This window comes from Aythya marila (genome assembly GCF_965140915.1).
Source record: "Aythya marila genome assembly, chromosome: 4".
NCBI lineage: Eukaryota > Metazoa > Chordata > Aves > Anseriformes > Anatidae > Aythya > Aythya marila.
The window spans coordinates 61,735,690-61,748,930 of NC_139045.1; the positions used below are offsets into that span (position 1 = coordinate 61,735,690).

Consider the following 13,241-nt stretch of genomic DNA (forward strand, 5'->3'; position numbering starts at 1 on the left):
TGACCCTGAGTAAAAAATGAGAGGTGCTTGAAATTGTGAGCAAAGAAACCGTCTCCTGCTGTTTGCTTCCTACTGTGTTCAGGGAAACAGTACATAGTGTACATGCTTTGTAAATAAATAGGATTGCATTAGATAAATGCCTACCACTATCACCAAGTCGAGGCATAACACAAACAATATCAAAAATCAGCTAATTGTCTCTAATTGCATTTACCTACAATGTTTATAACTATATTTCAGAACATCCTCAGTGAGGGTGAATTGAGAGAAAGATAACACATTGACAGAACTGAACTAAAACTACACAGCAAGTCTGCTTTGCAGTTTGGAGCCCTAACTAAAAATTATATATTTCTAATAGCAATTTTCCCAGGAAAGGAAAAAAAATCCTTTTTTTTTTTTTTCCTAGTCAGAAAGAAAACTTGATAGTTACAGAATTGTAGAAAAGCCTGTGCTGGAAGGGAGCTCTGGAGGTCATCTGCGCCAAGGGTCTAGATGAGATAGATACTCAGGGGCCTGCCAAACGCAGTGACTGCCAGGGAGGAAGGTGTCCCCACTTGTCTGGGCAACCTGTTCCAACATTCACTTGCTCTCATGATGAAGGATTTTGTCTTATACTTGGATGGATATTCCCCTGAAGCAGCTTGTGCCTATTGCTTCTTGTTCTGTCAGAACCTCCATCTTCCCTACAACCACCTTTTAATTGTTGGAAGACTGTGTTCCCCCCTCAGCTGTCTGAGGGGCTATCTGATTTTTTTTTTTTTAATATATCTCTGGAACTAGATGGACCAAGACTGGACACAGCTGTGTCCTAGCAAGTGCTGGGTAGAACAGTGCAGACACATCCTCCTGTGGGCCTAGCGAGGCAGCCCATGGCACAGTCCGCCTTCATCGCTGCAGGAGCACGGGGCCTGCTCGTGTTCAGCTCGCCATCCTCCAGCACTCCTGGGGACATTTCTGCTCCCACACCCCAGCCAGTCAGACCCAACCACCACAGCTGCCCGGGGTAATGCTGCTCTTGGCATGCTTGTCCTTGTTAAGCTTCATGCAAGGTTTATTTTCAGTCAAAAGAACATCTCCTTTTAACCCCCAAAATATGGTTTCGGTTTTGAGTATGTATAATGAAACCAAAACACAGAAGGTCACAAAACTTTATGCAGAGAAGGGAGGTGCTCTCCTTAGTTTCCCCTAAAGCCCAATGACTTCAGCGCTCACCCGCAGCTTGGGACACCTGGGTTCAGTTCCTGACGTCTTTACAAGAGTTGGACCCATGTTGCTCACAACCCTGAGCACTGCCCTCGGGAGGAGGCTGGAGCAAGCCGTGACATATTCCGGGGTTCCTTCAAACTTTCCTGTTGCCACGGTAATATTTGTGTTTAATATACTTTTAATATTTCTCAGGCGAGGAGTTGCAAGCATCATACCTCCTCATTTAACCTCTGCTAACTTGTCACCTGTGCACTCTCGCTTCTTCTTGCTTTACTTCAGAAATACAAAAGTCCAGAGAAATTCCCCCAAATGATTGAGAATAAACTGTGCCCAGCTCTGGTGTGATCTTTATGACATACTATGTCTTTGCGCTAGGTTTCTTTCCTTTGATGTGAATGAACTTGCCTGGAGTGAGGTGATTAGTCATGACTTGAATGCTTCCATCTTGGTAGTGCTGGTGAGTAAGTAGGGGCTACCTGAATTTAATTAAAATAAAGGTACTTATTGTAGTACTGTTTGCTTTGAACATAGTGGTACTTGGGCCTCTTTATTCTTTTCGTACCTCGTATAGCTTTATCTATATAATATAGTATGTTGTGTGAGATAAGAAATCTATTTGTTTTGTTCTAGTGGAGCCAGGAAATACCTAAAAATATTTTCAAATGCTGCACTTCTTTAACAAAAACTACTTGGGTATAACGTTTGATGTACTGGGTAATAAAAAGTCGATCAATATTCATTGCTACTTTTGTTTTATTTTGGAACCCAAGTGCCAGAATAAACAAACAAAAAACAACAACAACAACATACCAACAGCAAACAACACCATTAACACCAGCAGTTTCCTTGCGCAGTAAAAAGTGTGCAGTTGACTTCTCCACATTACATTGCACTTGCAGATATCAATACGTGAAAAACAAGGACAATTTTAATTTGATTAGTGTTTTGGAGGAAATAATATGACCATAATATATTTCTGAGATCATCTTCAAAAAATGTAATATCTTCAAAATTTCAAATGAAACTCATTAATTTGGAATTTGTAGCTTAGCATGAAAATGGCACAAATTTCCCTCCATCTTACTAACAGCAAAGCCAAATGCATGGCTGGCAGGCATGTGCTACAGGCGTGCAGGGTGCCAATTCTGTCAGAACGGAGAGCACTGCTTTTTAGGACTTGTCTGCAAATATGTCTTACCATCAGTAAATCCAAAATGAGGATTTGTTCTGAACATCAAGGGGAAGGAAAACACCTTAAATGTTCTAAATCTTTGGAAAATCTAAAGGATATCATTAGATGGAAATCTCTGCTCTGAGCATGAGATAAATCTGTATTGGGCTACTTTCTGATGCACAGAGCAGTGTCAGCTGCTGATCACCAGCACTCACAGGTACTGCAGTACCCTTTGCTTTGTGGAAACAGATTTTGGCAGCAGGCAGTATTATGTGCAACATAAAATCGACCAGATCTTTGGAACATCTTGTTTCCATAACTGAGTGCTAAAAGGGGAAATTTTAATGGAAAATGAGACTTCTCAAGGAAATCCTGCTGGGTATTCTTAAGGCTATGCTTTAATGAGCACACAAGTAAGTTACCTTGGAGAGGAAAGCTAGTCTAGTAAAGAAGGCACAAAGGTGATAATTAAACAAGAAATCAATATGTTAAATACGGAAAAGGGGGGCATAACTGGGAATGAAAATTAAATCTACAAAACGTGAAAGACTATTGGAGAAGATAAAGGCAATAAGGAATTAGTACTGGCCAGTAAAGGTTCAGACAATAAGAAGACGTTACAAATGTATTAGGAACAAAAGAACAACTAAATCAAGTATAGATTTCAGTCTTGCAGAAAGAGACAGAACAGATCCAATGGCTGGAAATCAAAGCTTGAAAAATTCAATCACTATAAAGATGCAGTGAGGGTGATTACACGTAGGAATAATTTCCCAGTGTAGGTAGGTGGTAAGCTTGCCATTGCTAGGAATTTAATCCAATTGGATACACTTTAATCTGACTCTGGGAACAGGCTTGTGAGTGTAGAGTATCTGTGTGGATGGCTGTGGAGGTCATTTCTACTGTGCAATCCGTACATCTGCAAATTTATATTTGTTCTTTGTCACTCCCTTCTTTCATAAGCTGTGGAAGAGAACAGAAAGCTCTCACTGCCCTCAACATGTTCCACACGCTCGGCTCTGCATCAAGACAATGACTTAAAAAACAAGGCCTCATGATTCAGGGCTACAGCTGGCTGACTGCCCAGGTTAATTCTGGATTTTTTAATTTCATGTTGCTCTGAAGCATTGGAGACAGGTGTAGCTAGTAATGAAACCTTGGAGAGACAGGGCCAGTTCTCTGTGCGAAGAGGAGTTCTCTCTTTTAGAGAGCTGCTAGTAGTAAGGCTGTTTCTTCCCAAAGCCAGGGTAACAAGGACTCTGAGGTCTTCTTGCTTTTCTCTTCATTATGACATGTAGGCATATCTGAGTTTGTAATTATGATCATTTGGGCGTATCTCATACATGTATAATCATATAATCAACGCACTAGCATTACTAGAGCCTGGAGCAGAGGCATCACAGGTTTTTTTGGTGTTCATATTAACCTTATTTCTTCAAGGCTGAGTTTTTTTTATTTTATTTTATTTTATTTGTTTTTGCATAACCCAACTCACGGGAGAATACAGTGGTAAATGGGCAAGGTGTTATATCACATGCAAGATAGCAGCTTTTAAAGTTCTGCTTTAAATTCAACTGATTTATAAAGATCCTGTCAGCTTCGTTTTGCTGCAATAAGAGTTATAGGTGACAAACACCATTCCTTTATTTCTTTTCAAAACTGGCTGATTCTAGTCTTGATGCTTGATGGAGTTGCAGGGCTGCCACACACGCTGCTCAAGTGCCTATTTACTGGCGATGTGGAACAGCTAACAAAGGGTTTGTTGTGCTTGCAGCAGCGTTGCCTCCGAGTTCTGATTTTTTTTTTTTCTTCTTCTTTTTTTTTTTTTTTTTTTTCCTGCAGTGCTCTCTGCCTTTTGTTTAAAAAACCCTGTCCTTCCTTCCAAGGCAAAAATAAGAAACCTTAGTAATAGTACAGGTCGTACACCATGCTGGAGAGGGAGGATGCAATAGTTGTTCTTATTGTTTTGGTTCAGTTGCGTTACAAACAGCGGTGAGCTGAAAGAGGGATTTCAAGCCGCTAGTGGAAGCCAGGCAAACACCATCATCTCCTGACAGGCGGACTGGTCTGTCAGCGTCCTGCCCGGTGAGCATGCTGACAGGCAGCTCTCCTCTTACACCAGTCTCTGTTGCACTTGGGTAAAAGTACTTACTTGCTTCACAATATCCTTCTTTCCGTAAGGGAAGCTGAGGCTGTCAGCAGACAGCTATTATCATCCCATTATGTTGTGAAAAGAGACCTGCAGTTTCATCAACATCATGTTTTCTTCTTAAGCATGTGAAGAAATGGCAGCCTCTGTCTTACACGAGCCATCATGTATTCTTTTGTCCTTTGTGGGACCAACGTAGGGATGCATTTGCAATTGCTATTTGTTGTGTGCAAGTGGAATTGGCACCTGCACGTGTAAATATACACATTGGCTTATCGAGGAAGGCACCTTACTTTGTCTATCATACAGTTCATCACGTCACTGATTTGCATCACATATAACGTTGGCTTATGACATATATATATGGTTAACCACATGTCATTGGCTTATGCTGTACCCACCTTCTAATAGGTCAGTGAATACCTACCTACCTGTAGCTTGTTGTGCTTGCGCAGGGATTTGTACATATGAGTTGCAAGCTAAAGCAAGTCTGTCTGGATATGTAGAGATAGATAGGTTGAGAGAGATGAAGGGGAAAACCCAATAGATCCAGATACTTCCTCAGATGATGGAACTGCTGGGGAGTGGTTTGCTTTTGCTTTTGCTTTTTATCTCCTGAGGTGTGGTATACCCATGTTCTTCACATTGAAGTGCACTCCAACACGATACCTTCCAATCTTTCTGTGTCCTCACAGAAAGATTCCTTACATCCCCTTAGTTCCTTCACCATGGTGTTATACCTAGTTTTCCCTAAGGCTTTTAGCTACCATAGCTTGGCCTAATGACTGGGAATGACCCAGCAGGTGCCGTGGGGGAGATGCAGGCATCCTAGCTGCAGCTGGTACATGTCCAGTATGGTCAGCAGCCACTTCCAGCTAAACCTAATTGACTGCCCTTCTCCTCTGTGAGCAACAAAAATTAATGACTTTGGGAGCTACATTCTGTGATGTGCTAAATGTTGTACATGTCTGTTTTAAGATCTTACTATTTTAAAAATGTCTACTCAATTCAATTTGGTTGAAGCTGAACAGACTTGACAGAGAGACAGAATAATGCACGCAAGCTTCATTTCCTCAGGAAGCCATGCTAAAAAAAAAATTCTACCTAGGAACACTTTCTGCAACCATTTGAGAAGCTTTCCATTAATTATCAAAATGAAGAAGCAGAGCGTGCTAACAGTGTGTTGATTTAAACAATCAGAATCCATCCCTCAACAAATAGACCTGCTGAAAAGAACAAAGAAAAAAAAAACAGACTGTGTAATATTCATGTATCCATTGTAATAACAGACTCTGACCCTAAAAATCATCCTCTTCATCCCAAGCTCTACAGAATAGACAGGATTTAAAAGAGCATTTTACTTCTAAGGTGTCCAAGAAGCTCTATCTTTAAGGTTGTTTATTCAGACTGGGTCAGCCTGAATTGTTTTTTTCGTTCCTCAGTGTCAGTGCTCCTGGAGCATTTGGAGCTCAGCATCTCTGAAGGACTGCTGCTCCGCAAGGCTTCCTGCTCAATGTTCCTCTTACCCTTTACTGCTCACAGAGCTTCTGCCCTGTGCAGGACATACGTGTCTACACGAGCTTTGCACAAGCATTTTGGATTCATTGCTACAAGGAAATGAAGAAAGAAAATGCACATTTTTTTGCATCACTGTTCCTATTGCTGTAAAGTCAATATTTTAAAGGCTTAAGAGTTTCTGAAAATGGAGTTTTGGCTTATTTTGAGTCAGCCTTCTGAGAATGATTTCCTTGCTTTCTGTGTTCTGAGGCCAGCCAGGAAGTGCAGTTTTTGCAAATCACCTCTTGTATTTTGGGTTAATCCAGGCCTTCCTGTGCTTTACTCGGTTGTTGTAGATGCATCTTATAATTTATATGGAATGTGGTTCATCTGTACTGTGACTAGAAAATGCTAAACACAAGCATTCAGTCATAGTTTATGCATCTGGTGATGCAGACTGGGATTTTTAGAAGAACCCAGAAGAATTAGGCATTCAAATTTCATTAAAATGCTGTGGAAGTGAAGCATATAAACTCTATTAAAAAACTCAGTCATTATCTATAACTCTTGTTCTCTCTCCAATTTAATTTGTGCATAAGTTTGCTTAGGGAAGAGTCACAGATGAGGCTGGTTTTGCACACCTTGTGTTCTCATTAGTGCTAAGGTGCAGTCCTATCTTAGGCACCTAGACTAATTTTTAAATGCAGCTTCATGTGCTAATCTAATTACTGTTTTTATGATTAAAACATTGCTTTCATAGCCATAGAAACTGTTGTTTCCATGAAACAGATCAATAAAATTGTTCATATTGATAGCTTGGTGAGTATGATTTTGAAAATATATAATATGCTTGTATGACACCTAACCTGCAAGTGATTTGTACCTTTCATGCTCTGAAATGCAAAGGTGAATAGAATTCACTTCAGAAAATAAAATGGTACTACAGAACATAAAAGAGTTGGATATATTACTTATAAATGCAATGCAATGTGACTTAAGATTACATTTAATATATTTTCAGCTGTCTAACAATACAAAAGCTTTGTCTATATGCAAGAATCAGTAAAGTAAAATATAATAAATATAATAAAAAATGAGACGTCAATTGGATACACTGTCAGATGAAGAAGATTAAGTAGGGAGTGGAGTTCTGCATTCAGAAAAGATGCATGTGACACTACAAAATATGCTTACTGGAGGAAGGAGTTAATACTTTTGCCAGCGTTGTTCAGCCCCTACATATTGCAAAAGAGAATTAATGGCTTTTCTGCCTGGTGCTGAAAATAGAAGCCAAATTTAAGTTGTTTCTTGAAGGCAGATATAATTAGATCATGAAACTTCTGGCTTTTGGGTCTAAATAATAGCATTAGAATGGACACACTAAATTAGAGCAGGATACTGTCTCTTAACTGTTTCTGAGGGGAGAAGATAGGACCTGTGCAAACATGGAGTGATACTTTCCCCCATTTCCATCTGTGTGCAATGCACATAGTCCTTGAACTGTAGATTTACGTGCATTATATATTTAATAGCCCTTTCTGAATCCTTTCTCTATAGATTTTTCTAATTATTTATTAAACACACTTATATTTTTGTTATCCACAACATTTTCATAGCCATAAACTATACAACATGGCTTTGAAATTTGTGGAAAAAAATATTTCTGTTTGATTTAAACTGCACTATTTGCAGTTTAGGTCTTATGACACAAGAAACAGAGAACAATTGTTCCTTACTTGCTATCTCTGTGCTGTTCTCAATTTTATATACCAATGTTATATTTCCTCTTAGTTATCTTTTTTTTTTTTTTTTTTTTTTTCCCAAGTAGAAAATAACTTTCATCCAGCCTCATGTAGTTACAGGCTTATAGTGCTGTTCATCCTTGTGGTCCAGCATATGCTATTCCTGCTGGGTCAATCAGAACTACGTGAAGTGTTTTGGATGTGGGTGCTGTCTGGGTTTATACAGTGTTGCAATATTTGTGGGTTTTGCCTTTTTTTTTTTTTTTCCTTTTTTTTTTTTTTTTTTTTTTTTTTTTCCCCTCCTGTAATGTTTGTAACAGTTTGCTTGCATTTTCTGTCTGCCAGAGAGCACTGGACAGATATTTGCAGTGAGATCTCAACAAGGAGTCCAGGATTCTTCCTGGAGTGATAATTTATTTATAATTTATCACTGTGCATGTGCAATTAGGGTATTTTTTCCCCCTATGTGTATTACTTTGTGTCTATCGACATTAAATGATGTGTGCTTTTTTGTTACTGAATCACTCAGTGTTCAGCATAACAACACCTTTTGAAGTATTGACTGTTCTAAGTAATTTGCATCATCAGCGAACTTTGCCATCTCATTATTAATCCTCTTTTCCAGATCATTTATAAATGTACTGAAGAGAATAAGTTCAAGTGCAGATCCCTGATCACTTCTCTCCCATGGTGAAAACAATTTATTACTATGCTTCAACAAATCATTAATCTACTAAAGAATTTTCATCCTTATGATAACATAGTTTCTTTAAGAGCCTTCAGAGAGAGAACTTGTCAAAACACTTTGACTTCTGGAAATCCAAGAACATTACAGCAATCCACATTCACCAGCTTGCTGACTTATTTAAAGAATATTAATATCATCAATTTCATCAACCCACGGTAAATTGTAAACCCCACATTTAGTCAGGTTTCTGCTTCTGCAAATATTACATTATTTGTGTACTAAAAATAGCTACGAGTACTTTCATTATTTGTATAAAGGCTTCTAGCAGTTAGTGACAATTTCTGCAGCAAAGTTATTGCTATGCTACTAGAAACTCCAGAGTGAGGTACAGATTTTCATTGACCCTGAATATAGCATGGTTTCTTTGTGATAGAAGTCTTCTATTTATTTTCCATAAATGACATATCCCTGAAGCAACAGTGAGGGAATGAAAGTTACATTTTATCACTGTAACATTTGCAGAAAAGTGAACTGCTAAACTCCCTATTCATAATGAAACTTGGACTTGCCGTGAGTTCTTAAAAAGCTTACCTGCAGGTGCTTAATTTTTTTTTTTTATTTAAAAATTTATATCTGAGCTTTATGAACTTCTGATTAAACTTTTAAAATAAATTAAGGGTGAGAGGATTAGACAGGGAATTGGAAATGAACTGTGGTATCTCTTGCCTCTAGCTCAGCATTTTGAAGGCAACCCAAATGAGATGTGACAAAGTGCAGCGCTCTCCTTTCTTTTTGCTGACCTACGTGTAAGTGGAGTTTGGTCTCTGCCAAGTTCTTTGTGTGAATGGCCACGTCACCGTCACTGCTAGTATAATTAGCACTAATTAGCCCTTCATTGGAATTTAAAATAAATAGGCCATGATTTGGATATCACAGACACCAAATGATCTACTGAGATGATCTGCCTGGACTAGATGAACAGCCTGCTCCCTCCAGTCTCCCCCCCCCCCTTTTTTTTTTCCACGAAGTGGCAGAAGGTATGAATATACGCCTTAGGTGGCTGATACATCCGACTTCTATATTGTGCAGAATGTTGTGCCATATTTGAAACTTACACTATAAAATCTCATAGAAAGACAGTTCCTGAGTGCTAGCCTAATAAAGCCTCATTCTTATCTGTTATGGATTTTAGTTGCTATTGGACATTTCCTTCCTGGCCTCTAAGGAGATGTGAAGAATATCAGAGGAAGTCCTCATCAGCTGATGTTCAGAGAGGTTCCTACTTCCTCAACTTCCTTCACACGGCTCCTTCTCAAGACAGCATCATTAATCTACATTGTCCCTTCCTTATCATGACTCTACCAGTTTCTTATCATGTTTCTGCTGCCTGTCCTGCTGCCAGAGTATCTTCAGACCTGTAAGTCTGACTCCCCAGTCATTTCTCTTGGTCTTTGTACACCGATAGATGTCCCAGGAGGGGAAAGACAAGTGCACTTTTTCAGAGGAACACTGAATGCAGCTTCACATCTGCACATGTGTAGTCTGTGGACTCTTTGGTGACCACCCTACCCCTTTCTCTTTGCTTGACTCTGAAACCCCAGATGATTCTCCTCTTCCCCAAAGCACCTACAGGATTTTCTGGAGCTTGGGTGCATCCTTCAGAAATTTTCCTCTGCTCGTTGGAGAAAAGAGGAAGTTCTAGAAGCTGGAAAAGGACCAGTTCCCCAACCACACTGCTTGTTAGTAGTTGGCTGGGACAACAGAGACTGTAGTGGGGAGTCTGATCCTGCTGCAATTCAGAGCAGCGCACACAAAGCTTCTGGTCAAAGTGGGATAGTATGGGAATCTGTCAGTGCTCTTCTGGGGTGGTTGTCATTATCCTAATGGCCTCTATAGTATAGTAATGGGAAAAACGTTGATGGTCTCAATGTCTGTTTCACTGTTATACTTCAGAACCAGTTAGTCTTGGCACTAAAGTCAAGCGCATGCAGTAGACACCCATGCTATTTTAAAAATCCTATACCTTATACCAGCAGCACACAGTTCTACAGTCTTCAAACACAGATACATGCCTTCAAACAATACAAACACTAGACGTTGTCTTGGAAGTAAAGAGCAGAAGTGTGAATCTGCTTTTCACATACTTTCAACAAGTTAATAGCCATTTTAGATTTTGAATTTAAATAAATATTTGGACTTAGTTTCTGAAGAGTAAAAACCTGCCAGCTATTTCAATGTGGGCAAAAACTTAAGCTGTCAACATTTAATTCCTGAAACAAGAAGAATTTCAGGAATCGAGTATGAGACATTTTTTAGTTTCCCACACTAGGTCAGCAATTTCTTGTAGAGATAGTTCATCTCATAATGATGCGCTCTGTGGAGGTGAGTCATTTCTGCATTTTGGAGAGCAAAGTCTCTCTTTTAGCTGTCTTTTCTCTGCTACCTTCCACATATTTTTCCTGCATTTGTAACAGAATGATACTGCCTGCTGCTTGCAAGTGAAACAGCTTCTCATTTTCACTTTCCTTACCTGTAAAGAGGCTTATAAATGTATCAGGTTATGGCTGAGAAAGCTAGATTACATGCCCCCTGAAAAGTACCACCGATTGTTCCAGAATGACCTTCCTTAATTAACAAATAGGTTTTTTTTTTATGCTGGTCCAACTATTTTGACAACAGCTACAATGCACAAGTGGGGATATAATTACACAGGGCTGAAGATGCCTGATAATGACGAAGCAGTCCCTCATCTGTATAGAAGTAAACATGTCAGTATGGCTATGCTAATATCAGCATAACTGCAATGCACAAAACCAGATGTACCATTTAACTACACAAAGATAGTTAAAATGAGTGCATTTTAACTGTACAGGTATAGTTAAAGTGGGCAGTGTAACACTTATGTGTATGCAAAGCCTTAGAGCAGAAAATTGCTAAACACATTCTGCCTTTTGGAAAAGTATCTGTTGCCTAAGGAAGACCATAGCCTTCTTGACAATGTGAAACTCTCTTCAAGCCATGTAAGTTCAATTCTTTATATGTAGTCAGACATGAAATTGAGTTACAGTGCTTTAATGCCATGTCTCCACCCCGTTTCAGTGGAGAAAAATCTGTGTGCATTCTAGCAACCCATCATAAACACAAGGCAGAAATCACTAGATCGAACAACTCAATTTCACAGCGGTCTAAATGAATTAATTTTCATAGGTTTGCTTGTGACCTAAGAGTGTACATGCAGTCTGTTACTATGCTCAGATAAAGTCTAGTAAGTTATTAAATAGTACTAAATTAGTTTTGTGACTGATCCTCAAATTGGGATATCAAAACAATTTAACTAGATTAGTTTTAAATATGTGATTGGGGACAGAAAATGTATATTGAAGAAATGAATCCATCCAATCTGCCAATAAAATAAGACCTTTGGTCAATGCATTTGGCTTGTTTGTATACTGATGACTGTTTTTTTTTCAGAGGTGGTGTAGAATCCACAATTTCCATATGAAATATTTTCAGGCATGCTTAGTTAGCTTTTCCCATTTCTCCCTACAATTTCATATGTGTGCTTGTTTCCAGAAAATTACATGACTTCAGACAGTTTTACCTTCATAATGAATCTTTTAAAGTTTTTTTCCAGCTGTCACAGATTTGCTGACCAGTAAAGAAGTCTCTTTAGAAAGCCAAAATACAATGTTATGAGACAGGCTGGTTTGGATTCAATTCTGAACAAGACCTTGCTCTTCACTTCATAAGTTTATTAAGAGATAAAAGAATTATTATACTACAGTTAAATTAATATCTCATCTCTTGATGACAATTACGCTTATGGCAAGAACGTTACCATCCATTGTAATGCCTGAAAATGTTGTGAAAACTTCAAGAAACCAAGATCTAACTCCACCTCATCAGGTAATGCCTCTGGGTTAATGCGTGGAAGAATTCCATGGGTCCTGCTCTTTTGGAGTTAAGGAAGATTATGTTCCTATCAGAGGTCATACTAGCTGCATTTTAGCTGATACTGAGGACCAGTATTATTTGCAAGACAAATTTGAACGTAAATGTCAGCATTTTTTTCACACTTTTTTTGTTGTGAAACAGAAACCATTGATATAATGAGAAGGAAGTTAAGAAACTCCCTCTCAGGATACCATGAGTTTCTTACATATTGCCACACCCTGTCAGCAATAAACAGATCTCTTAATTGCAGCTAATCTGGATTTCTTTAAATATCGTACTGCAAGCACTTGGCCAAATTCTTTACAGTAGCAATATTCACAGCTGCCTCTTGTATCCAAAACCTTCTGAGGTCAGAATTTTATCATAATTTTTTCAGCTTACTAGCAGTTTCTCCCCTTTATTTTTGAAGGCTGTTGGATTTTTTTCCCTTTGCTTTAAGAAAAGAGAAAGGAGAGGAGAGGAGAGGAGAGGAGAGGAGAGGAGAGGAGAGGAGAGGAGAGGAGAGGAGAGGAGAGGAGAGGAGAGGAGAGGAGAGGAGAGGAGAGGAGAGGAGAGGAGAGATAAATAACAGCTCTAAACATTGAGGTATTATCTATAAAACTGACTTATGATGGTGGTGGAAATTTCCCTACACTTCACTCCTTGGGAGGAGCAGCATCTAGTGAAAAACATGCCTAGATGTTGGGGGTAAGAATACTTTCATAAAGCTGCTCATCACTGTTTTATCTCTTCTTACAGTCATGAGCAACAATACCAACACTCTTTTTGAGTAAAATGAACCTTTAGACTAATTTCTCATCAACTTTAAAGTAATCTGTCAGTAGTGAC

At 38.9% G+C, this 13,241-nt stretch overlaps 1 long non-coding RNA gene across 1 annotated transcript in view; it reads left to right on the forward strand.

Moving 5' to 3' along the window:
* The first annotated feature begins 1,280 nt into the window (after positions 1-1,280).
* The window catches only part of LOC309877320, a 37,149-nt gene continuing 25,188 nt past the window's right edge, over positions 1,281-13,241 (forward strand). Inside the window, exons 1-2 of the long non-coding RNA XR_014317348.1 lie at positions 1,281-1,363; positions 1,585-1,666. This is a non-coding gene — a long non-coding RNA (uncharacterized lncRNA). The remainder of the gene's footprint in view (positions 1,364-1,584; positions 1,667-13,241) is intronic.